Source organism: Ixodes scapularis, unplaced genomic scaffold (genome assembly GCF_016920785.2).
Source record: "Ixodes scapularis isolate PalLabHiFi unplaced genomic scaffold, ASM1692078v2 PGA_scaffold15__6_contigs__length_5221840, whole genome shotgun sequence".
In the NCBI taxonomy this organism is placed as follows: domain Eukaryota; kingdom Metazoa; phylum Arthropoda; class Arachnida; order Ixodida; family Ixodidae; genus Ixodes; species Ixodes scapularis.
Genome location: NW_024609841.1, coordinates 2,587,165 through 2,613,860, shown reverse-complemented (window position 1 = coordinate 2,613,860; position 26,696 = coordinate 2,587,165).

The window sequence follows — 26,696 nt, the reverse complement described above, 5'->3', positions numbered from 1 at the left end:
ACCAGTGCCAGGTGGCGTGTGACGTCAAATCTGACGAGCACCGACGTCAAAGAAATGTGGAGGACAGAGGCATTTTTTGACTAAAGAATTTATGACTGGGCACTTAAAAACACAAGAAAAATTTTTTTTTTTTTTTTAAGTTTTAGGAAGTAAAGTAACGTAACGTAATTTTGTTACACGTTACTCAAAATAAGTAACGTAAGTACGTTACCCGTTACTTCTTTGGAAAAGTAACGATTCATGGTAATAAAACCCGAAACTCAGGAACACAGAAGGGGACGAACACAACACAACGTCTTGTAACGTAGTAACGAGTACGTTACTACGTTGCCAAGAAAGTAACGCGTTACCGGTAACGCCTTACTTGTAACGCGTTACCGCCAACACTGTCGCTGTATCAGAAATCCTACGTGCACTCCACCAAAGCGGCACCAAAGATTTATATTTTCGCGCGTGGAGCCGCGCATGCGCAGACCTTCTCGATAACGCGCCGGTGTCGACACCTGTCGCGATCAATACTACGCGCTTCAGGCGAGCCCTTCCGGTCCCAACACTACCCAAGTATTCACTGTAGCCGGACATCGCACGGACATACGGACATGGCTAGCCCCTAAGGAGCTTCGCCCCTAAAATATAAGTCTGTGCCAGCGGCATTTGCGAACGCGGAGCACTCGGGTCTTCAGAAGCGACCGGTTTCGAGCAGATGGTTCCTGCGATAGCCTCTGGCCTCAGCTTAATAATTCGCAAAAGCAAAACCAGAGGGCGATTTTTAAATTTCGCATCGTGCTCGCGATTAAAACTACAGGGCACTTTATAAACCCTGCAATATTTCTTTTGTTTTCTGTATTTTTTTACGCGTTACGTTTTTGCGCTACGCTCGCTTGACTTTACTCATTGGTTTGAAGTTTAACGACGCCGTGCCCATGTTTCTCAGCTCAGATGCTCCTGCGCGAAAATCCCCCCCCCCCCTCCTCCACAAAATACCTTATCCTAAAGCCGCTCTATCCTGTCAAAAGTGACACAATTCATTATTCTGGAAATGCTCGAGACACGTGCCGCGCGCCACTGCTGGGAAAAATGCCTCTATACTCACTTTGTGAGTATAGACGCTTTCAGGCAGCTGTGAATGGGCGCCGCCATAACCGACCTTCAGTTTTTGTTCCCACTTACTCCGTTCGCTTCACTCCATCATTACCAGAGGAGGACAGGTGATTGCCGTTTTAAGTATTGCCACGTCCTTATCCCCAGCATAGGCCTTTGTGGAGACTCGTCAACGCCCGCTTCAGTAACTCGGCATCTCGGTAAGACAGGAAAAGGTCGGCTATGGCGGCTCAATCTGGCGCGCGCTGAAAGCGTCTATAGAGGAGCCGTAGCCTCCTATATACTCACAAAGTCTTGCCTTTCAGCGACGGAGCCATAGTGTGCCCGGTCGCACACCGTTACTGAATACCATTACTGTATTCGCACTTCAAAAGTAACCAGCATGTTACTCGTTACAGCGACCGAAAAGTAGCGCGTTATATCAGCTTAAAAGGGACTAAATATTTTCTCGTTACTTTCAGTCTGTCGCTTTTATGAACTAGAAGCCACCTGCAATATTCGTCGTTACTAATAATCCCTCGCTTCTTACAGCGTCCAATCAGGAATAACAGTGACCATACTGATATACCTTGTGCGCATCTTTGTGTGATCTTCCTAGCGTTTTCTTGTCGCAAAAATAAAAGGCGCGGGACGGGGTGAAAAGGAGGTTGGGTACTTGGATTGTACACGTTCCCCTCCAGACTTAAGTAAACATCGTTAGTCGTTACTCTACCAAAAAAGTCACAAATATGCATTGGTTCTGCCTTCTCTTAGAAAAAAACGAGGGCGTCACCATGTTACTAAAAAGCAATCAGAAACGAAAAAATTCGTTACTGGCAACGCGTTACGCACAAGTGAACGCGGACAGACAAAGGCGTTCTTGCCGCATTTGCTGGTTATATGGAGTCATTTGTTGTTAACACTGCGTCCAGTTTAAAACTAGTATTTGTACGTTTGAAACTGAACTACCAAACCATATCGCTCGTGCATGTGATAGTCCGCCTCACCTTAAGGCCGACCTACGTAGGACGTACTCTCGACATATTTACGTACGTTTTAGCGGGCGAAATCGCGGCATTTGGCGGGCGCTTATCACAGAAGGAAAGAGGGCAATGTCGTTAAACCACATGACCCTTTTTTTGTCGGCACCTCCGAGCAATTTGGCACAGTGCAGCAGGACTCGCGCTACTAAATAGGAGTTTAAATGAAATTATATAGACGAGACAAGAAGCAGCTCGGCGGCTATATTAGCGCGTTCCGCAAAGGGACGGAAATAACCGAATGGTAGTCAGCAACGAAAGCCTAATTTGCTAACACTTATCTAAAAACTGTGCATTGAAAGTGTTAAGTGGCCAACAAGTTCCAGGAGGAGTACGATTGGAATTGGTGCTCAAAGCCCTTCTTTTTTTTTTCTTCTTTTTTTTTTACATCGTCCGCCATACAGAAAGCCCCTTTTCCAGTCTCGGTCGGTCATCGCTCGTTCAGAGGAGATATGGCGGTTATATGCAGCTCACTGATAAACCGCCGAAGGCAACAGGCGAACGGCCCTATTCGGCAGCCGAGTCGAGCAAGTCAGCCGTCCGCAAAGCTAGATAAGCCGATACTCAAGCACGTTAAGCAAGTTGCGGCTGTCAATTCGCAAGCTGATTGGCAGGCACCGCGTCGTACGCTTCTGGCCACGCCCTGCCGAAATACGCAGAAGCGTCGAGATCTGCCTCAGTCGGATCACCGAAAACATGCGTATTTATGTCGACCTTGAGGCGTCGAAGATGCGCTCGATTCCACGGCCACTCTACAATGAGAATACGCCCGCTAAAATCCTCAAAAATGCCTAAAAAAACGCACGATGTGCTTCGGCCTTTACACTTTATCGTGTTGCTGCGTGATACTGTGAACGTTATTGCATTCAGGCTTCAAACCCCCCGTTATTTAATTTTGGCAATTTTAGTGGCCAAGCCAAGTATTAGTTGGTTTCAAGGTACTCCCGTGTGTTCCTTAGTTACCTGAAAGCGAGGAGCTCTTAAACTCTTATTACGACTCTGACCTCGCACAACTGGCCCCCACTGAGAATCACATCTTCAGCTGCCGATGTCATTGGCCTTGTCTTAACCCCGTCGTGTGACCCCGTGGAATCAATTTATAACTTGTCCTGTCTCAGTAGCCATTTAATCCAACCGTTTTCCTTTATGAAGTTCCGAAATATTTTCTCTTCAAGTTTGCTAAACGCATTCGGGATTACCCCAGAGCCGATTTTGATAGTAGTAACCATGAGCTGATCGATGTCATGGAGTCGTACCTACAGCATTTTTAGACTGAACTTTTGAAGCCCAATTGGGTTAAAAATTAAGTTACATCATGGACCACCATGTGCGTCACCTTCGTGCTGTTAAATCAAACTTCAAATCACCCTGGTTTAATGCTGCTCTCAAGAGATTGAGAAATACAACGAATCGTTTGTTCAGAGCAACTAAGGAATTGATGTTATCTTGCAGTTGATTAAGGGTAAAAGGCTATCAATAACGCTTCAGACGAGTCTGTGCCATAGCTTTTAAGCTTAAAATTGGCATCCACGTTTACTAAAAAAAAAAGATCGAGGTACACCTAAGCATTTCTCATGAGTTGTGAATGCTAAATCATGCATGCCGCTCGACCGCTTCCTTTTACAATGGAGCTGTTGAGGGCCAATTTCTCCAGCATCGTGTTCCCCGACGCTACGATTTAATGGCGGTAATCAAGCAAACACCAAAAGTGCTTCGTCACACTTTGCTATCGGCATCTGAACCAATCGCGGACAGAAAAAAGCGCAGGATGTGCGGCGCAATCACTGCACGTGATTGGTTTATTCAATGGTAAAAGAAAACAAAAGCGATGGGTGACGTGACTATGGGCCTTTGGCGCCTCTTGGTTGACTCCATCGGGTCGTAGCGTGGGCTGCTGTCGGATATGAAACGGAGAATAGAAACATTCCAAGATGTATACAAGTTTCCGAGTAAAATCTTATGCGGAAGTCGTCCGTTTCTTACGCAGGAGTTGCGGTAACGTCAGAACAATGCCCAGCACTGATTGGCATTAGTTGAAAGGTAAGTGGGTAGACCTCAATGCTGGATGGCTCAAGGTCTGCCCACTATTTTTTTTTTCAATCAGTCATTAAGAGCTCGACGTTCTCTCATCATCGCAAATCCTGTGCAAGAAGCAGACGAACTTTCGCTCGGCATGGGGACATGCTGGGCGTGGAAATGCTGCGTCATTAGATTATAATAAGGCCGAAAAAACGAACCACAAAGAAAGAAACGTGAAGATAATGAGCCACGTCCCGCGTTGCTCCGAGGATAAATGACGGTATACCTGGTTCACCCGAAACATGTTCCCGGGAAGGGCGGCAATGATACGCGGACGCATAAGATACATACGTGTTACTTGGAACACAGTATAAAAACAGCTGCCTGCCTTCCCGCCAAGAAAAAAGAGAGCCAATTGCTGCGATATACGAGAAGGGCACGGAAGCACTTGTCGAACGGTGTTTGTGGAGCTTTTTAGAGAGCAGCTCTTAGGGCGGCCGTTTCCAGCTTGAGTGGCGACGCCGTCGGCGTAACCGCGCGGTGTATTATGGGACGTTTCCCATAATGACGCCACACGTGACGGCACGTGTGACGGCACGACGACAAGCTTTTCTTGCTAAATTTTTTGCGAAATTATTCGCTGAATTTAGCGGTAAAAATTCTACCCTCGTGACGTCCCACGTGACGTCATGTGTGCCGTCACGTGACGACACACGTACGTGATCCTCCCCTCCGTATTCTTTCTCTTCCCCCTCAAGAGCTGCGCTCTAATTCGGCATTACAGAGAATTATAAACGTAAAGCTATTTCATATTTTCGCGAATTTGACTAAAAATAAGCATCATTAACATTGTAAGGCCGTTGGAGGTCATCAGACACGTTCAGCCGTCAAATGCTCTTTTTACCTTCACACTGAGTTACGTTCGACATGTTCGCGTGTCCGTCTATGCTATTCGCCGAGTTCCCTCGGTTGACCGCGGTATCTCCACAGCCAATATGATTGCGGCCGTTGCATAAAAGGTCGTCAAAGAATAATCACGTAGCAAGAAACGTGAATGTATACTTTTATGAAGCTGTCAGTGGCCATAGGTCGAAATGCTCGCAGTTTGACGAAGACGTACTGCGGAAAAGACAAGAGAGATTTTTGCTGCACGCCAGGAGATCCCCAGGTGAACCTTCGCGAGTCCTCCACCAATCGTTGGCTTACATTACTTTATACTTGCTTTATCATAGCCCTAACCTTTATGAGGGATTACATAATATAAAGTGGAGGGAACAGCGGTTCGATTCGAATAGCACCGCGTCTTTCATAGCCTTCACTGTGCTGGGAAACCAATGACATTTCATTGCAGTGATAAAGAAAAGAATGACGCGATTCGAGTCGAACCGTTATTCGCCCACTCCCATTAAATACCGATTATTTGAAAGCAGAAAGGAGACTGGGATTCTTGATTCGCGTAAGACCATTAGTCAGGTTTTGTCGGGAATGTTCGATGGCGTGAGGTGGCTCCATGAAACACCGGCGGGTGACAGAACGCCAGTGCGGTGGGCGATCTAATCGGACGTCGTTCTGGCAGGCAATTACTCACCCCGAACAAATGAGGGCCTGCACACCCTCTATCGCAAAAAAGAAACATACACAAAAAAAATATCAACAACCACAACACCTGTGAAAATAACCTAATCACAAGGCCGGCGGGGTGTTCTAACAAAGGTTTATATAGTCCCTAAGAGCTTTAGGGTTATTGACACAGGGGGGAAAGTTCTCCATTTGCTCCCCAGGATGCGCATCACGTGGTAACAACGTCACACCTTTGCGCGGAGCTGCGCCGACGTAAACATCTCAGGAGAATGGGGGAGCTTTTGTTTGGGCTGGACAAGCGCCTTGGCTAGGGATCCCTCCGTAATTGGCGGTATTCTGTTCGCGTGTCTGGTAACCTTACAGGTCGCCTAACTTGTTGCGGCAGCTGCTGCTGCACTGTAAGAAAAGGAGACATAATGTAGCAACGGCGCGTTTTCCTCCGTTCAACTGACGGGCCCCCAAGCGGACACGAGAAGAAGGGAGGAGCGAGACGTTTTTCTCCTCCAGGCCGACGGGAAGACAGTTCCGCCCTTCCGCCTCACCTTCTTTCGGTTTCTTTCTCGAGCACGTCGCGCGCATTAGTGAATAAACGTTGTTGAGTTGGTTGCATTACATTCGAATTCCTTATTTCTGGATTTTAATGACAAAAAGGGCGTTTATCGCTTATGCCACTGAAACTGCCTCAGCACTGAATAACGTTACTGGCAGCCCGTTTTGTTAACGGAACTAATCGCAGGTAACCCAATGATTGGCGGGCCAGATGCATCAGAAAAAACACACACCGTCTGCTCAGGGATTGCCGACAGTACATGTTTTATCTGTCAACAGCAATGTTGGACAAGGTACTCGACAAAACATATTTAAGATAATTTACTAAATACCTCCTTCATAAATTACTTAGAGTACTATTTAGGTTACGCTCCTTGGGAGGCCATTGAGTAGAGTCCAAATACTTATAACAGTAATTCAATTACGGACGAGGTCACTTTCACATTGCGTATTTTGTTTCGACTTCGAATTCTTTATTTTCAAGCAACCAATTCGAACGAAACAAAATTACAGTGAATTTATAAGCAGCCCCAGTAGAGGAGTATTGTGATTACTGGTACATGTTGCAAGATTATATTTTTCAGACAAACGAGTAAAAATAGCTTTATCTACCAGTCCCATCACTAAAAATTAAAGATTTTCCCGTTTTTTTTTTAATTCACAGACTGGAAGTACCGTTTCACTAGCCGCCGTAACCGCTATATCCGGAGTGCATATTAAAAAAACAAATATAAAAAAAAAAACATTATGTACGCAAAATATGGAATTGTATAGCACGAAAGCTCAGGTATAGTAGGCATGGCACTTGCCTTGCCTTCTTTAAGTAGGGCACGCCAAACGCCGTATTCAGATATGACTGAACTCCAAAAAGAAAGGTAGAATGGGACACAAAGAAGCACTGCTGTCTTTCTCGCGGTTGTCGACTTCTTCATTCTTTTCACCATACCATGCTTAGGAGTCCTTTCAGAAAGGCGTATAAGTTCGAGAGGACTATGCATTTTGAGAGTTCATCTTGCTCGTAGCTATTTTCTACCTTGGTTTTACAATCTTCTTCCCTATGAAATGGTCACGCTATCACGGTTCGCCCACAGACAGTTCCTAAAAGTAATTGACAAAAAAAAAGCTGTCTTTTTCTGGTGCCCCTCCTCATTTCCTTCCATATATTTTGTTCGTTGGATGTTGAGTCTGCATATGAACTAAGGCTCTAATGCCTCTCGTTTAACGGAAAACTAGAATTATTTACGCGTCGCAGACCCCGCCTCGTACCGCCGTTCTACGACGATCATCCAGATGACAGCCATTTTAATAGGTGTCAGCGCTCCCCCTATAGGTCGTGAAAGTTGCGAATCACATCCGTATGATCGACGTACTAACAGTTCATATAGAGTTTTTCTCAAAAATGCACCGTGTCTCTTTCTACCAGGCGCTCTCCGAAATTGCCATTGCTCCCTCTTTCTCTCTGCCTCGCAATCGTGATCACTCGAAACACGGTTTCGAACACTTCAGCCCCTGGCCGAGTTAATCTCACGCCCTCTTCCTCCTTCATTCCTTTCCTCCTCCTCCTACTGGCCCGGCGGCCACGTGGGAATGGCGAGCGTATACATGTGCGCGCCGTCGCTGCCGCTTCATCGCACCGTGCGTTGCTCGGCAGTCCGGCGGTGGCCTCCTGACGCTGCTCGGCCGTTCCATTTCTTCCCAGGGAATTGTTTTCCCGATGCTGCGGGGTTTTCGGAAAGAACTCGGCCGTTTCTCCAGAACGCGGTCTCTGGCGCAACGATAAAGGGTGGGCCGCGACGGCATACGAACAGACTTTCGTCGAGCAGCTCCTCGTTGTTGATCATCTGCACGCGTTCTCGCGCAAACAAAACCATATAGATGAAGCCACGCGCTCGCGCCAGTAGCTTTGACAACGTTGCACGCTAAGTATGAAACAGAGTATAGGTAATTCAGGCAAGAGGTCTATTAAGCTCGCTGCCCTCACGACGGCGCACCCTCTCTCAAAGGCGATCTAAATACCTATCACTTTTATATGGATTCAAAAGGCCTTGTCTATTGTCTGCGGGCCACGTAGCTGCCACGAATCGCAGAGTAGCGTGCTCTCAAGCTGCACGGGTCAAACGACAGCAAATAAAAAGCCACCAAGACGGCAAAGCAGCGTATTTTACCGGTAATGCAAGTAAATTCCAATCTTAAACCACGTCGCGTGATCACGTAACATTACCGATCGCCGCTTTCGAGAGCCATTGCCACTGCGCCGTCTTGTCCTACCTGATTTTATTACAGAGTGAACCACCAAAATACTTTCTTATTTTACACTCCGTTATGCTACAAGAAAGACACAGGACCACTGACGAGCGTACACCCCCTAATACGTGATAAAACAAAATAAAAATTATTTAGGTCCGTTTACATGCTCCTGACGATATTATTTTAATATTTTGTTTATTTATTTAATAATAAAAACAACAGACCATGAGTGGTTCAAGCAGGAACCAAGAAAAACAACAGCAATGATCTTGCAAAAGAAAATAAACAAAAAAGTAACTAACACTGGTGGAGGAAAATTGAAGAAATCGGAATCACAAAACACATATAGAAACCCACGTTTATTGAATAGCCTAAATAACTGACAAGGTCTCAATAAGATAATAAAATCGTAAGGGTAGTTCAGAGCTCAAATAATAGAAAAGAAATAAGAATATATCCTATCCACTTCCGTCAAATACCGAACTCAATTTTGTCCTTCATAAATTATTAAATTTTATCTAGGAGCGTATGCAAACGGTCCTTGCTTACCATAACGTCAAAAGTCACTTACACAACAGCTTTCTCCTTTCAAGCAAAAAACGATAGAACATTCAACTCGTCAAAATATTCATGACAGCCATCCGAGTCAAAACATCCACCGACTCAAAACATCCATCGAGTCAGAACATCCATCCGAGTTTAAACATCCATGGGGTCGGCACATTCATCGAGTCAGAACATCCATCCGCACCTAAACATCCATGGGATAAAAACATCCATCGAGTCAGAACATCCATCAGAGTCAAAACATCCATCGAGTCAGAACATCCACCGAGATAAAACATCCACGAATGGATGTTTTGACTCGATGGATGTTCTGACGCGTTGGATGTTCTGACTCGGAATCTGGTGTCACGTGACATGTTGGATGTTTTGACTCGATGGATGTTCTGACGCGTTGGATGTTCTGACTCGGAATCTGGTGTCACGTGACATGTTGGATGTTTTGACTCGATGGATGTCTTGACTCGATGGATGTTCTGACGCGTTGGATGTTCTGACTCGGAATCGGTGGGGGGGGGGGGGGGGGGGGGGATGCCTGGCGAGGCGTTTGGGGGCGCTTATGGCCAGAACATCCATTGGGTCAGAACATCCATCGATTCCGAGTCAGAACATCCAACGCGTCAGAACATCCATCGAGTCAAGACATCCATCCGAGTCGAAACATCCATCGAGTCAAAACATCCATCGAGTCAGAACATCCATCCGTGTCTAAACATCCATCAAGTCAAAATATCCATCGAGTCAGAACATCCATCAGAGTTGAAACATCCACCTGAGTCAAAACATCCATTGAGTAAGAACATCCATCAGAGTCAAAACATCCATCTAATTCCAAACTATTATTTGAATTGTATATTTGGCTATTTGTCATCACCAGTCCCGACATTTCAGGGTGTCCTTAACTATCTGGACAGAATTACAATCCTTGCAGTTCTTCCGTAGAATGAACTAAACAGCACATATGGGCCAGTTTCCTTGAATGCCTCACGATGTCTTGGTGTCTTATTCAACTGAATGACTTCATGCAAACGATATGCACTACGTTGTGTCCGGTAGAAATAATCGTGACAAAAATGAGTGTAGAGACACTACGACAAGGTACGAATACCTAAAGAGTTCTAATACATGAAAAAGCAAAACTGTAAAAATTGTTCCAATAGTGCTTCCGTAATTTAAAAACTATTATTTATATACAACTGAGCAAATTCATGCAGAGTGCTTTGTGCGAGAGTGAGACTAACTTTAAAAAACCACGAACTAGAGCTGCGATTTTCTCGGAAAAACGTTACTGATCACGGCGAACGTCTGGGACAATTGACTGGCGAGGTGAAATTAATTTTTCTGAAGAGCTTATGCTGCATAATTCACCGACAACAGTATTTTGGTCCCTCGAGCAATCGCGCAGAAGCCAGCCCGTCGCGCGCTCTGCTGCTCCCACCCATGTCAAAAAAAAAAAAAAAAAGTTTTTTTTTTTAATTAATGCGGCGAAGCAAGACACTTTTAAAACAGAGCCATTCTGTTTTGAAAAGTGTTTCATCATCACAAGCTTGAGAGTGCTTTAACTTTTCATATGAATAATAATATCGCTCTTTTCATTTGGATGATTTTTATCACGTTGCTTTTGAATGAATGGCTAAAAATTGTTACCGCACATTGCCTCGAAAAAATACACTTTTCTTTCCAAACCTCTTGGGAACGCATTGGCATACACCAAGCTAAAATGAAAGAATGGCTGTCACACCGGTTTCTTCAAAGGCGATCTAAATACCTATCACTTTTATATGGATTCAAAAGGCCTTGTCTATTGTCTGTGGGCCACGTAGCTGCCACGAATCGCAGAGTAGCGTGCTCTCAAGCTGCACGGGTCAAACGACAGCAAATAAAAAGCCACCAAGACGGCAAAGCAGCGTATTTTACCGGTAATGCAAGTAAATTCCAATCTTAAACCACGTCGCGTGATCACGTAACATTACCGATCGCCGCTTTCGAGAGCCATTGCCACTGCGCCCTCTTGTCCTACCTGATTTTATTACAGAGTGAACCACCAAAATACTTTCTTATTTTACACTCCGTTATGCTACAAGAAAGACACAGGACCACTGACGAGCGTACACCCCCTAATACGTGATAAAACAAAATAAAAATTATTTAGGTCCGTTTACATGCTCCTGACGATATTATTTTAATATTTTGTTTATTTATTTAATAATAAAAACAACAGACCATGAGTGGTTCAAGCAGGAACCAAGAAAAACAACAGCAATGATCTTGCAAAAGAAAATAAACAAAAAGTAACTAACACTGGTGGAGGAAAATTGAAGAAATCGGAATCACAAAACACATATAGAAACCCACGTTTATTGAATACCCTAAATAACTGACAAGGTCTCAATAAGATAATAAAATCGTAAGGGTAGTTCAGAGCTCAAATAATAGAAAAGAAATAAGAATATATCCTATCCACTTCCGTCAAATACCGCGAACTCAATTTTGTCCTTCATAAATTATTAAATTTTATCTACGAGCGTATGCAAACGGTCCTTGCTTACCATAACGTCAAAAGTCACTTACACAACAGCTTTCTCCTTTCAAGCAAAAAACGATAGAACATTCAACTCGTCAAAATATTCATGACAGCCATCCGAGTCAAAACATCCACCGACTCAAAACATCCATCGAGTCAGAACATCCACCGAGACAAAACATCCACGAATGGATGTTTTGACTCGATGGATGTTCTGACGCGTTGGATGTTCTGACTCGGAATCGTTGGGGGGGGGGGGGGGGGGGGGGTGCGATCGCCCTTACCGCCCCCCCCCCCCCCCTTTTGGATCCGCCACCGGAAGCATCAAAGGCTTCAGATGAGCCTTTTGACCAAATCATCGTTCACAGCCGCACGTGCGATGACTGTACCCTTTATTTCTCTAATACCCGAATACTGGGCGGGCACACTAAAATATTTGGGAGAGATATCATTAAATCATTCGCCATAGGGACTCTCAACATCATTTCTTTTCCTTCACTATCCCTGACAAAGACAGAGGTCGAATTCCTAGCACCACACATGACTAGATTATTTGCACCTCGTCGTGAGGCTATAGTGCTTTTTAAACTGTTAGATGTATAGCCATTTCCACCTTGGGACTGTCAACATTATTCCTGCAGCTTTATTATCACCGACAATGACAGAATTCTAATTGCACCAGAAATAACTGGATAACCTATAGCTCATCGTGACGCCAACGCATTTTAAACTTTTTTTTTATAAAAAAAAATTCGTTTTCTTTTTAAAAAAATTTTCTCCTTTCCTCCTTTGAAACCGTTGGAAACTTGGGGAGGGGGGGGGGGTTATATTTTGCGCCATTTATTTGTTGTTGCTCAATGAAAGAAGTCCAGTTTCCGTCCCAGTTCTGGATGTTTTATCCTTTCAAGTATTCGTCACCAGCCTGTCACCTTTGATTTGAAGGAATTGCAACGCGGTGAAGAGGGCCTGTTTGAGACTCTAGTCCAAGTGGCAATACTTATTGCTCGTCAATCATTTTTCAACCGGGGTCACACTGCTTGTACCTTGTACGAATTACAGTATGTATACAGCTTCGAACGCGAGTCACCGCGAGATCCGTGCTTCGAATGCCTCATGCCAATGAGTTCGATGACGAAACTTGGGCACACGGCATTCAAACCACGAATACTACGGCGACTGGTGTTTGCAGACTGTCTCTCGTACGGTGTATGAGCAGAGTGAACCCGACTTCATTCGCGGTGTGAAGCTCGCAAGGGGCGCATCTGCTTTCCTCACTATGGGTAGTGCACGTGCTACCTACACGGCTATGAATTAATTATCATAACGCGTAGAAGCATAGCATCGCACGTGCTTGCATCAGCAAAGGAAGTAGAAGTATCCTCACTCTGGGCTGTGAAAAGAATTCCACCAGGCGGCGATACCCAAACTTCTTGTCGCGAATTTGCGATTCCAGCGACCTATAGGGGGCGCCACCACCAAACAAACATGGCGGCTGGGTCCAGGTCGCGTCGGCTCGGCCGGGCCGCCTCAATGGGTGGCGCATTCAATTTAACAGATTTTCTTTTGTTTAATACCCAATTTTATGGGTATTTGAACTGAGACGGTTAAGTGTAGCCGGTCCGCATAAACTCGCCGGTGTTTTTTTGCTCTTTTCATGTCAAACGTTCGTTTTGGAGACTTCGTCCAAAACCGAAACTATGGGCTCCGGAGAAACGGTAATAGTCTCTAATTAGTTTTGGTCATCTAAGGAAAGCGGCGATGGCTACAAAATGATTCCACCGAGAGTAATTTTTAGCTAACTCGCATGCCTCGACCATGCGACTTATCTGTCCGCGAAATTGAGCTTTTGTGCGTGTCCGCGTTTTAACAAACAGCTCCAGTCGCGTGCTCGGTCAAGAACACAGGCTGCAGGAAAATTACGAAAATTAAGCAAGCGCTTCTTGAGCCAAGGAGCATGTTAACCCGCTGGCGCTTCACTAAGCAGCTGATACTCGTATTTAAATTCAAGTTTTAGTAGCAATCGAGAAGTCATTTTGACGAATATGCGGATTGTGTATTATATTACGTACTATGTCCCACTAAAGCGATATTAGTATATTCTTCGGGTTGAAATATGAACTTAGTTGCCTAACTATTAGGTGAACTGCTGAATAAAAGTATATTTGACAGACAGAAAGATACTACTTAAACTTAGCCAAATGGTTCTAGCCGGTAGAACGGAGACGAATGCGGACAAACTGAGGAGAGTCTTCATCGGAGATTCACTCAGACCTCTCTGCAATGAACTTGACTTCGAATCCTGAACAGATAAAATGAGTATTTTTTGTGGCCGGTCAACCTGAGCAATATCGACGTATATTGCTGCTGGCTTCGACAGAGGTTGTAATATAAATATTGGTGGCGCGATAGATCCTAATGCCGTGACAGCTTCTAACTTTGCGAGACGCGTCCCCCACCTTTTGAAAGCTGACAATTTCCCTCATTAATCATATGCAGCGAGCAAGTTTTCTGAATCAAGGAATTGCGAAATCAGCCCAGCTTCTTCAGTGTGGTCTTGTTCGGCGAGAATCAGCCAAGATGAATAGCCAACGCACCGGCCGGCGTTAGTGGCTCAAACTTGAAGCTAATCGAGCACAACCAAACTCAAGAAAAGCAGATATCGAACCTTCCCATTCTCTTGACTGCAACATTGGTGTTCCCTTCATTGAAACACCTCGTCTGTCGACCTCAGTCCACTGTTCTTGGTAACTAAGAAGCCACTTATTAGTTACCAAGTAGTCGTCAGTTTGAATGTGATTCGATACAGACAAGAAATCAAAAATTTTTCCGTGATTCCTCCCCATCCAAAAAAATTGAAAGCACGCGACCGTGTGTTGAGGAGTAAACGGGCTTTCAAACACGTGATGGAAAGAAACAATCTACTGAGACTTCACCACCCTAATGTACACTCAGGCAAACTTAAGAAATTTTCGGACCTTCGTGAAATTACATTGCTCGCCCCCCGCGCCGAGAGCACGTGTCCGCGGAAGCCACCAGAGACGCGGCGGGGCGCGGAGCAACCTGGACCGACTGGTTCCCGGTTTTCCCGCTCGGCGGCGTCCGTCTTGCTGGAGTCGTGAGTAGTCCCTGTATAGCAGGGTTGGGCAGAAATACTCAAAAATGAATTTGGAAATACAAATACTGGTATACATGAAAATAGTAGTTAAAATACTTATACTGATATATATCTGTAAAGGTGTATCGCGATACGTATCGGAAATACATTTTAACTAGAGGCAAAAAGTATTTGGAAATACAAATACAGGAACACATTTTAGGGAGGGCAGAAATACAAATACAGAAATACTGATACTGCAATACATTTTTCAAATTTGTTTATGGCGCCAAATGAGATGAAGTTTGAAGTTTGAAGTGGAAGTTTTTGATCCTGAAATTACTTTCCCGTAGGCTTTGCACTTTGCCTTGAAGGTAGTGATTTCGGACGACAAAAAGTCTTCAATGGAATCAAAAAAAAAAACAACCAAAAAACGTTCCATCAAGGACTGACCGCGGTCCCTTTCCTGACATCCTGTCTGTCTGACGAGGGATGCGAAAAGGCTTCGACCTCTAAATAAATGTTATGTCATCCTAAATCAAATCAATGCGTCACCACGCCTCTGTCCAATAAAGATGCCCCTGTCAACGTTGATCACATGACGTCACGGTGGAATGAACTGGTATTTTGTATCTGTAGGTGTGGCTTTCAACATGAAACTTTACCAGGCTGCTGTATGAAAGGACAATACGTATTTTCGTTGTAGGTTACCTCGTTGAAGATCGTGCAGGCAGTGTCATTTGAAAATTTTTAGAACAGTGGACCACCTGGAACACATGTTCCAGGTGGTCCACTGTTACGGTTGATAAAACGATACGGTGGTATCCCTGTTGTGAAGGTCCTTCTTGCCGACCCTCTGCCACCGGCGCATGGATTGCAGTCCTCAAGTTTCGTCTTGCATACTCCAAATAGGGACCTCATGGATTGCGACCTGCTGTTGCCGGCACAAGTGTGAGCTCTCCGAGGAGCAGCGCGCTCGAGACGAGCCGCAGGTGTACGAAGTCTGGGTCGTCACAGCGAGCCCAAGTCTGACCTCCTTTCTGGGCTTCGGATCACCAGAGCAGCGGGTCCCTTTCCCATAGGCTGATGATGTACCCTTGAGCTGTGCAATATTACGGACGCAGCCGCAGACGCATTCGAATATCTGTTGAGCTTCCCTGCGTGAGTCATCCTACTCTTTCAAGTCAACCACAACCAGGCTGGGGCTGCAACGGACTCTGACTCAGGTTTGCCGGCTGGGTGTACTGTGTACGCTACGACAAGAGAGACGGTTAGCAGCGAGCTTTGGATGCGAGCAAACAATGACTCAAGAAACCCTTACCTAAGAACCTGCGACACAAGATGCTCTCACACCTCTCCTAGTATGCCACCTGGTTCGAGTCCCCTACTACGCAAGACTTCTCAAAAGAGAGAAGAGGACGCATAGAAAAAATAGTTTGGAGAATCGGAGGGAACCTTGGTCATTATGGTAAAAATGCCCGAGCATCTCCTTGACCCTGGTGAAAAAAAATGTATCGCGATACAGAAATACAGATAGGAAACGTATTCCTGGGCCCGTTTGCTTGAAGCAGTAACCGCAGCTAAAGATAGCCGCAGTACCTAGGAGAGGGATTTTGAGATCACGTGACTGGCTCGGTAGGGATGCGGGGAAAACATGGCGGTGCCCCAGTGAGTGAGCACCGCTCGGTTTGGAACTAATATGTCGTTGTGGTTGCAATATCGGGCGCGTTAGTCAGCAACGAATGGTGCAGAAGGCTTTCGCTTTGCCTTACCTCACTAAAACCGCAAAGCACGGGCAATGACGTCGCCGCATTTTTTAGATAGTATTTCGATTTTGGGCACTCCTAAGCCTAAATGAACGCGATAATTGTCGGCTTAGCAACGTCTTTGGAAAGCGGATTGTTGATAGCACACAAAAGCAGACGGCGTCCCAACAGATCTCTTTTTTGTTTAAAACTTTTATCGATCGGCCATATTGTTTACCACGCTTCCTGCATAGTTCATGCAGATATGGCCGATCGATAAAAGTTTTAAACAAAAAAGAGTTTGGTATGAGTCTAACCATACTGTGACTATGTGAAACGTCCGACCCAGTGCCATATCCCTGACTCTAGGGGAAAGTTTCTGAAGATATATACTGAACTTGTGGAACTTCCGCTACCAAATGGTCCTGGTAGTAGGAACCGGAGAGTTATTATGGCAGCGGCGGCGATATGTAATAGGAGACGTCAAGCCCAGTAGCGCGGTTCCAGATCTCCGTGGCGATACATTGCCGGTTCGACTAAACGTCGTCGTGCCAGCGATCGCTCCAGTGTCTCTCCAATATACAGTATGTAAACTACCGCTTCTACGAAAATAATTTCGGGAGAAGGGAAACACGGGGGACAAACGAGAGACACAAATCTCCAAACACAGCCAGGTTACTGGTGTGCGACCGAAAAAATCCGCGTGGTCCTGGTATCGGACCATGGACCTCTTCATTTCTAGTGGAGTGCTCTACTAACTGAGCTAAAAGTTAGATGTCAGTAGAGGAAACGGGTTTATCAGGTGCCACGAGTCTGATACCAACAAGGCTCGCATTTTAGGGATATGATTATAATACAAGTCAGGCACGTAGGGGGGGGGGGGGTTCACTCATGACAAAATGCTGTATGAGGGGGAGGGGGGGAGAGGAGGACCCATGCAAAATGGAAGATTTCGGGGGGGGGGGGGGGGGGGGCGGGCCCCATGGGCCTCCCCCCTGGCTACGTGTCTGATACAAGTACATGCAAAGGTGCAAGCAAGCTGGACAAGTATAACGCAAATATTCCCTGGAGAAGGGGAAGAAGAGGGACAGATGACAAACACAAATCTCCAAACACAGCAAGGTGACTGGTGCACCACCGAAAAAAATTCCGCCTGGTCCGGGTATCGAACCCGGGACTTGTCCATTTCCAGTGGAGCGCTCTACCAACTGAGCTCACCAGGGGTTAGACGTCAGTAGACCAAACAGGTTTTATCAGCTGCCACCAGTCTGACACCATCATGGGTAAATTGCTTGCATTTTAAGGATATGATTATAGTGCAATTAAATGCAATGGTGCAAGCGAGCTGAACAAGAATAACGAAAATAATCCCTGGAGAAGCGGAACAAGAGGGACAAAGGACAAACACAAATCTCCAAACACAGCTAGGTTACTGGTGCGCGACCAAAAAAAATCTGCCTGGTCCGGGTCCCGGGTATCAGACCCGGGACCTCTTCATTTCCAGTGGTGCGCTCTACCAACTGAGCTAACCAGGGGTTAGACGTCAGTAGACGAAACAGATTTTATCAGCTGCCACCAGTCTAATACCAACAATGGTGAAAGTCTGGCATTTTAAGTTTATTATTATGATGCAATTGAATGCAAAGGTGCAAGCGAGCTGGACAAGAATGACAGAAATAACCTCTGGAGAAGGGTAACAAGGGGGACAAAGGACAAACGCAAATATTCGAACACAGCTAGATGACTGGTGCGTGGCTGAAAAATTCCGCCTGGTGCTGGAAGTGAGCCAGGGACCTCTCCATTTCCATTGGGGCGCTCTTCCAACTGAGTTTATAACCAGGAGTTAGGCATCAGTAGAGCAGACGGGTTTTACCAGCTGCCACCAGTGTAAGACCAACAAGGGTGAACGGCTTTCATTTTATGGTTATGATTTTAATGAAAATAAATGCAAAGGTGCAAACGAGCTGGACAAGAGTGACGAAAATAATCCCTGGAGAAGGAAAACAAGGGGAGGAAAGAACAGAAACAAGTCTTCAAATACAGCTATAGGTGACTGGTGCGAGACCGAAAAGATCCGCCTGGTGCTGGTATCGAACCAGGGACCTCTTGTCCATCTCTCTTGCAGCTTTCATTTTAATTGCATTTTAGTACTGGGGGATACCTCGAACCCCCGCTACGTCATCAAGTATTACGAACCAGATATTGAAAAAAAAACGCTCACTTTTCTCCTTAAAATTACATTGCAACAATGCGGTATCATGGACAATGGCGCTGCGTGCGAGTATACTTTGATTCCACTGGTGCCAATAACCTCGTGAAAAGTGTAAAAACATATCAACTGAATATCATTGCGCCAGCCCTTTAAGGGTAAAAGAGTATAGCATGGTCTCCAACGCAGATCTGCACAAAACCTTCAGCGCAAAGGTTTTGTATATTGAAGCCTAGAAACCGGAAAAATGTAGCTCAAGTTTTTTGTTGGGTCGTTGCGCGGGCTCGTCGGTTCATTCTTCCAAATGGAAGTGCAAGATTATGGTCTTCATAAAAAGAGGATGTTTGTTGACGCTGGGATACTCCAGGGCAAATTTAATCCTCCTGCAAAAGTTAAGGAGTGCTCCGGGATCAAAGTGAAAGAAAACGCGACATTGTAGTATTCCAAGAAACATGTGTTTCTCAAGGTTTCTCGTCGGAAGGAACTCTCAATAATGCACGACGGCTCTGCGTCGAGAGCAGTTTATAGTGCTTGTTTAAGTGCGCCAGGCTTTCAGGGCGGAGGGCGAGGAAAAGATTCAAAGTTTTTTCGGGTTGTTTAATGTCCTGCTTTTAACTCTTGCTATAGAACTGAAAGATGTATACCCACGAGGAAGCGTCGACGAGGAACATCGATGTAACGAACTATTTAATGTGTTCCCATCTCTAAAACATGTGAAGGTAACTTTGTTGCGTTCTGGGAAGCCAGGGAACCGCCGAAACGACGCTGATTCTACTAAATGTAGATTCATTCATATTTTCAGTTACAGAGATTCTCAACCACACATTTTAGTGTTCGTAATAAGTGGCGCAGGATCTTTCCACGAATCAACAGCCGCCGATTTGCGCGAGGACACGCAACGAAATTCACATCATAGTCCTCCATTCACGCTTAAAATGACAATGAAATGTGTGGGCGTCGGGGAAACTGAGAATAACGACAGGCTTTTCATCTCCACCGTGGGGTCTGGTGTAAAATGTAGATGATTAATTGGCGTAACAAGCACGGAACATTCACTTGTGAAGATGAAAAGCCTGTCTTTATTCTCCTTTTTCCCGGAGCCCACAAATTTCAGTCATCTTAAGCGTGAATGAAGACAATGACGTAAATATCGTTTCGTGTCCTCGCGCACACCGGCGACTCGTGGCTTGTGGAAAGATCGTGCGCCCCTTTTAATACCCGTGCCACACAGGCAGCTCGAATGCCATTTACAACGAATGACATTTGAACGATCGGTTGATCAGCGCCACACTCTCGGCGTGGCGCATTCCACGCGTGACAGATCGCGAGCCGATTCGTCGATCACACGAATGTCATTCGTTGTAGATGGCATTCGAGTTGCCCGTGTGGCACGGGTATAAAATGTTTGGTTCAGTGTGCCTTTGAGCTAGATCAAGGTAAAATGATAAAAACTCCGCGGAATCATTTCTTCTTCCATATCTCTCTCTTTCACCTTCCCCTCCCTCCCCTTCCTTCATTCACTCGTTATTCTTCTGAGGAGGTTAAATCGTCGGGAAGTCAGTGTGCTTTAAAATGGCGAGTGATGTATTTTTTGGAGATACGCAATTTGGGCACTGCTGCATACGATTGCTCATATGCTCATATGTTCTGTCTCGAACAATGATCTACAGTGTTTTGTTGGCTTCCTGGTCGCACATAAAATCACTTTTACGTTCGCGGGCCAGCTCGTTTCTATACGTATTATCATGACAAATAAAATTATTACGATTATTTATTGTCAAGAGGGACGTTAACGGGTATTATTGATCGGTGATTGTAGGAAACTAAACTGCGCAACACTGTTAACTCGAACACGACATCGATGTTTTCTTTTTGCTTGCTACTTAGTAAGAGTATTGACTAACATGAAACTGCAGAGCTTACCTTAAGGATCCGAAGGATCACTTTTTACCCCAATACCAGCTTTGACGACAGCCTTTCAATTTTGAGACAAAAACGGAAAACAAAACGGCGACAGCTTGTCCGTGCCAACAGTGTCGCGCAATCTACATGGGTACAATGCATGGCCGTGTTAGAAGAGTCAACTTTCAGTGCAAGCGAGAACACAATAGAACACAACGGACGTGCAACACTCTATAAAATGCTTCAACGTCTTATTCCTACTTTTCTGCACCGCGCTTTTGGAGTCAAAAGTACGATTTACGAAGGCAGCTGGGCGATGAACCAGGCCGGAAACATGTTCAGAACTTGTATAATACCATCGACGCTCCATATATCGACGTTTTTAACCAATATTTTATCGCGTTCAGGTCTTTCCTTAATACGCTGTAGAATTTCTGCTTCCACTTTAATGCTATATGAATATTACGCTTCATTAGAAAGCGAAAGCGGTTTATAAGCACGAGAAAAAAAGATTGAATTGATAAATGAATGTTTGAAACTACCAATAAATTCTGTGATGCGACAGTCATCATGACGTCCCACATGCTGACGCAATGCTCAGTATCATCACTCATTGTAAAGCCTCAGCCTTTTTTTTATCTTTTTTTTTCTTTTTTTCTTAGCCCCATTATTCGCCGAGCCATTTCCGGAGATCGCAGTCGATATCGAGTTTCAGGGAACCATTTCTGCACATCCGATAGGCTACGGTTTGCCTTCCGGTACGAACTGCGCATATGGGAGTATTCTATGGCAGCGCATGCGCAGTTCGTACCGGAGGAACCACCGTACCGTATCCGATGTGCAAAAACGGTTCCCCAAAACTCTCTCTTGGCTCTCCGACTGCTGTGCGGGAAAGTAGACGAACAAGGCTTTTTTTTTTTCAGATGGTTGGTTGTCTTATGTCAGTTCAATCAATGTGAAAGACGGTAGGTAATCTACACCAATGTTAGTGTTAAAAATAAATCACAACATCGGCGTTCTTTTTTTTTAAATTTGACTAAAGTTACTGACAGTTTAAGGTACGCAGGCCGTGTAAGTTCTGAGACTTTTATTATCTGTCCGCAACGAACACTATTGCGGCATTCGGCAATAAGAACGCCGACGTACTGATCACAAAACGAGTGAAGATATGGGTTATACCTTGCCTTTCTTTAAAGGGGCGGTGCAACGATATTCGATTGGAATGTTTTTCACTTTACACGAGCTTACTGGCAGTTGTGGGACTCAAGGATACTCGCACGCAACGCCACTGGCCAAGAAACTTCTTTGTTGCGCTGTAATTTCGGAGACAAAACCGAGTGTTTTCATTCAATCTCTCCTTCGCAAAACCTGATGACGTAGCTCGGCGGTAGCAGTACCGCCCAGTGCCGATATTTGAATGCGGCTCATAGATTGGACCCGAGCATGGCGTGGACACTCGATTTGGGCTCGTGATAATCGATAGCTCGAGAAGCATTCGGGTAGTGTCCCGTGTCCAATCGCTGCAATGACGACAACAACCGAACCACAACAATGTCTACAACTCGGCGCGTTTCCTGTGCCTTCCCAACCCCAGCGCGAGGCTATGATCAACATTGGCGGCATATAATCGGCTCCAGATCACGTTGCCGCTTGTTCTGGCTGCGAGTTGAGGGGCTGAACTCTGCTCGCTTTTCTTAATTTATTCCTGCGACTTCCATTGCTTGTGGTGAAAAACGAACGGGTATTCCACAGGTCATTAACGTCATGGATCCGTTCTAAGCGGTATTTGGGCAAAATACAGAAATCGTTGCATCGCCCCTTTAAGCTGCTCCAATCAGGGACAGCTTGGGAAACGCATAGAGGCAGTTCATATGTTCACGCGCTACATGCTTCGTTCTCGGGCGTTTTGATGGTTAATGCCTAAACCCGACTGCCGTCGGAACATTAAGGAAATGCTCACGACTCGCCAGGCTTTGCGCTTCTTCAGCTTTTAGTGACTATACAGCAGGGTTGGGCAGTATCGCGATACAACTGCATCGCGATAGTATTTCAGAGCCCGTTTGCTCGAAGCGCTAACCCCGGCTAAAGTTAGCCGCAGTACCTAGGAGAGGGATTCTGAGATCACGTGACTGGCTCGGTAGAGATGCGGGGAAACATGGCGGTGCCCCAGTGAGTGAGCGCCCGTCGCTTTGGAACTAATATGTCGTTGTAGCTGCAATATCGGGCGCGTTAGTCAGCAACGAATAATGCAGGAGGCTTTCGCTTTGCGTTACCTCACTTAAACCGCAAAGCATGGGCAATAACATCGCCGCATTTTTTAGATAGTGTTTCGATTCTGCGCATTCCTAAGCCTAAATTAACGCGATAATTGTCGGCATGGCAACGTCTTTAGAACGCGTATTGTTGATAGCACACAAAAGCAGACAGCGTCCCGACAGACCTTTTTCTAAATTATCCAAGCATCGTGAGGATAATTCTGCGGTTCACGCGCGCTGGCCTTCCTCTTATAGAAGATTTAAAGTAAAAAATCATAATAAGGCTGTAACGAACGCGCGTGCAAGGCAAAATTTTTTTTCTACTTTTTGCTTTAGAACGGTTACTACTGCAGACGCCAGCACGTGCGACGCGTGCAACTACAGTCGTAGCATACACGTCGATGCTTGGATATTTAGAAAAGAGATCTGTTGGGACGCCGTCTGCTTTTGTGTGCTATCAACAATCCGCTTTCCAAAGACGATGCTAAGCCGACAATTATCGCGTTCATTTAGGCTTAGGAGTGCCCAAAATCGAAATACTATCTAAAAAATGCGGCGACGTCATTGCCCGTGCTTTGCGGTTTTAGTGAGGTAAGGCAAAGCGAAAGACTTCTGCACCATTCGTTGCTGACTAACGCGCCCGATATTGCAACCACAACGACATATTAGTTCCAAACCGAGCGGTGCTCACTCACTGGGGCACCGCCATGTTTTCCCCGCATCCCTACCGAGCCAGTCACGTGATATCAAAATCCCTCTCCTAGGTACTGCGGCTATCTTTAGCCGCGGTTACTGCTTCAAGCAAACGGGCCCAGGAATACGTTTCCTATCTGTATTTCTGTATCGCGATACATTTTTTTTTACCAGGGTCAAGGAGATGCTCGGGCATTTTTACCATAATGACCAAGGTTCCCTCCGATTCTCCAAACTATTTTTTCTATGCGTCCTCTTCTCTTTTTTGAGAAGTCTTGCGTAGTAGGGGACTCGAACCAGGTGGCATACTAGGAGAGGTGTGAGAGCATCTTGTGTCGCAGGTTCTTAGGTAAGGGTTTCTTGAGTCATTGTTTGCTCGCATCCAAAGCTCGCTGCTAACCGTCTCTCTTGTCTTAGCGTACACAGTACACCCAGCCGGCAAACCTGAGTCAGAGTCCGTTGCAGCCCCAGCCTGGTTGTGGTTGACTTGAAAGAGTAGGATGACTCACGCAGGGAAGCTCAACAGATATTCGAATGCGTCTGCGGCTGCGTCCGTAATATTGCACAGCTCAAGGGTACGTCATCAGCCTATGGGAAAGGGACCCGCTGCTCTGGTGATCCGAAGCCCAGAAAGGAGGTCAGACTTGGGCTCGCTGTGACGACCCAGACTTCGTACACCTGCGGCTCGTCTCGAGCGCGCTGCTCCTCGGAGAGCTCACACTTGTGCCGGCAACAGCAGGTCGCAATCCATGAGGTCCCTATTTGGAGTATGCAAGACGAAACTTGAGGACTGCAATCCATGCGCCGGTGGCAGAGGGTCGGCAAGAAGGACCTTCACAACAGGGATACCACCGTATCGTTTTATCAACCGTAACAGAAGATAAGACATGTGTTCCAGGTGGTCCACTGTTCTAAAAATTTTCAAATGACACTGCCTGCACGATCTTCAACGAGGTAACCTACAACGAAAATACGTAGTGTCCTTTCATACAGCAGCCTGGTAAAGTTTCATGTTGAAGGCCACACCTACAGATACAAAATACCAGTTCATTCCACCGTGACGTCATGTGATCAACGTTGACAGGGGCATCTTTATTGGACAGGGGCGTGGTGACGTATTGATTTGATTTAGGATGACATAACATTTATTTAGAGGTCGAAGCCTTTTCGCATCCCTCGTCAGACAGACAGGATGTCAGGAAAGGGACCGCGGTCAGTCCTTGATGGAACGTTTTTTTTTTTTTTTGATTCCATTGAAGACTTTTTGTCGTCCGAAATCACTACCTTCAAGGCAAAGTGCAAAGCCTACGGGAAAGTAATTTCAGGATCAAAAACTTCCACTTCCAACTTCAAACTTCATCTCATTTGGCTCCATAAACAAATTTGAAAAATGTATTGCAGTATCAGTATATCTGTATTTGTATTTCTGCCCTCCCTAAAATGTGTTCCTGTATTTGTATTTCCAAATACTTTTTGCCTCTTTTTAAAATGTATTTCCGATACGTATCGCGATACACCTTTACAGATATATATCAGTATAAGTATTTTAACTACTATTTTCATGTATACCAGTATTTGTATTTCCAAATTCATTTTTGAGTATTTCTGCCGAACCCTGCTATACAGGGACTACTCACGACTCCAGCAAGACGGACGCCGCCGAGCGGGAAAACCGGGAACCAGTCGGTCCAGGTTGCTCCGCGCCCCGCCGCGTCTCTGGTGGCTTCCGCGGACACGTGCTCTCGGCGCGGGGGGCGAGCAATGTAATTTCACGAAGGTCCGAAAATTTCTTAAAGGGGCACTCAAGTGGATTCTGAGATCGTCTATTTATTGTCATAACTCAATCTGCGGGCTCTAAGCATCCTAGAAATCCCAAAATTACATTCAAGGGCGGCCGATTTCCCTATTAAAAATCCAATCAAAGATCGCTGTTCTGCGCCTAGGCGCACGCCGTCAGGGGCGCTGTCGGACGGGAAGGCAGCAGGGAAGGGCGTGCGCCATCCAATCACGGCTTCCCGGCGGATTGATCCTTCGAACCGGCGGAGTGATCTTCCGAATCTGCGCGTATTTGATGGATCCTCGTTGGGACTCATTTTGTTTACTTCGGGTCTTGCGTCGTGCGGACATGGACCTGCCAAATCTAACACCGTTGGAGGTGGAAATTCTTCGGCGGACGGCAGATATCAGCTCATTCTCCTACGACGCCACTCCTACGAGCGACGCCGATTCCTCGAACGCGACGGACTCGGACGACAGTTCGCGATGCTCAATGTCGACACCGGAGGAAGACGACGAAACCGACGACGCAACCCAGCGGCTTGGGAACACCAACTGGTAGGTGATGAGCTGTTTATTATACCTCTCATATGTATAGCTGATGCTGGTTTTCTCTTTTAAGGTGCCAATGCAGTTGCTGCGTGCCGATGGAAACCGTCGCAGAGTGTGTCTGCTGCCGTGACTACCCGGCCGCCGTTCGCAAGCAGCAGGGCCGGCAGAGCTGCGTGACAAGCCACCCGGATTTCGAGGGGCTGTGCCTCGATCCGGGTGTGCTACAGCTGGTCTGTAGCACACCCGGGAGTGATGTGCGTGGGCACATCACTCCCGCGTAACAAGGCGAGGAAAAAACGTAGTTCGCTCTTTTTCAAACAATAATAGCTGTATTACGTCACCTACAGCCAAAGATTTGGCGTTGTTGTCAAAATATAATGTGCATGTGCCTAAAAAGAGCAATAATAATAACTTTAGCAATCTTTTCGCAGTTCGCTATTTCTATTGGTCGAATCCTATGGAGGTGGTGGAGACACGGGATGGACCCCGCAAGAGGATATAGTGCCTGTGTATTTCTATTGCTGTGAGCTTACTAGGGCGCCTTGCCATTTAGAACTGGTCATTTTTATTGACTGAAGCCCAACAAACAATATGCTTCCAAAAACAAGCTTCTCCAAAAAGCACTTGAGTGCCCCTTTAAGTTTGCCTGAGTGTTCATTAGGGTGGTGAAGTCTCAGTAGATTGTTTCTTTCCATCACGTGTTTGAAAGCCCGTTTACTCCACAACACACGGTCGCGTGCTTTCAATTTTTTTGGATGGGGAGGAATCACGGAAAAATTTTTGATTTCTTGTCTGTATCGAATCACATTCAAACTGACGACTACTTGGTAACTAATAAGTGGCTTCTTAGTTACCAAGAACAGTGG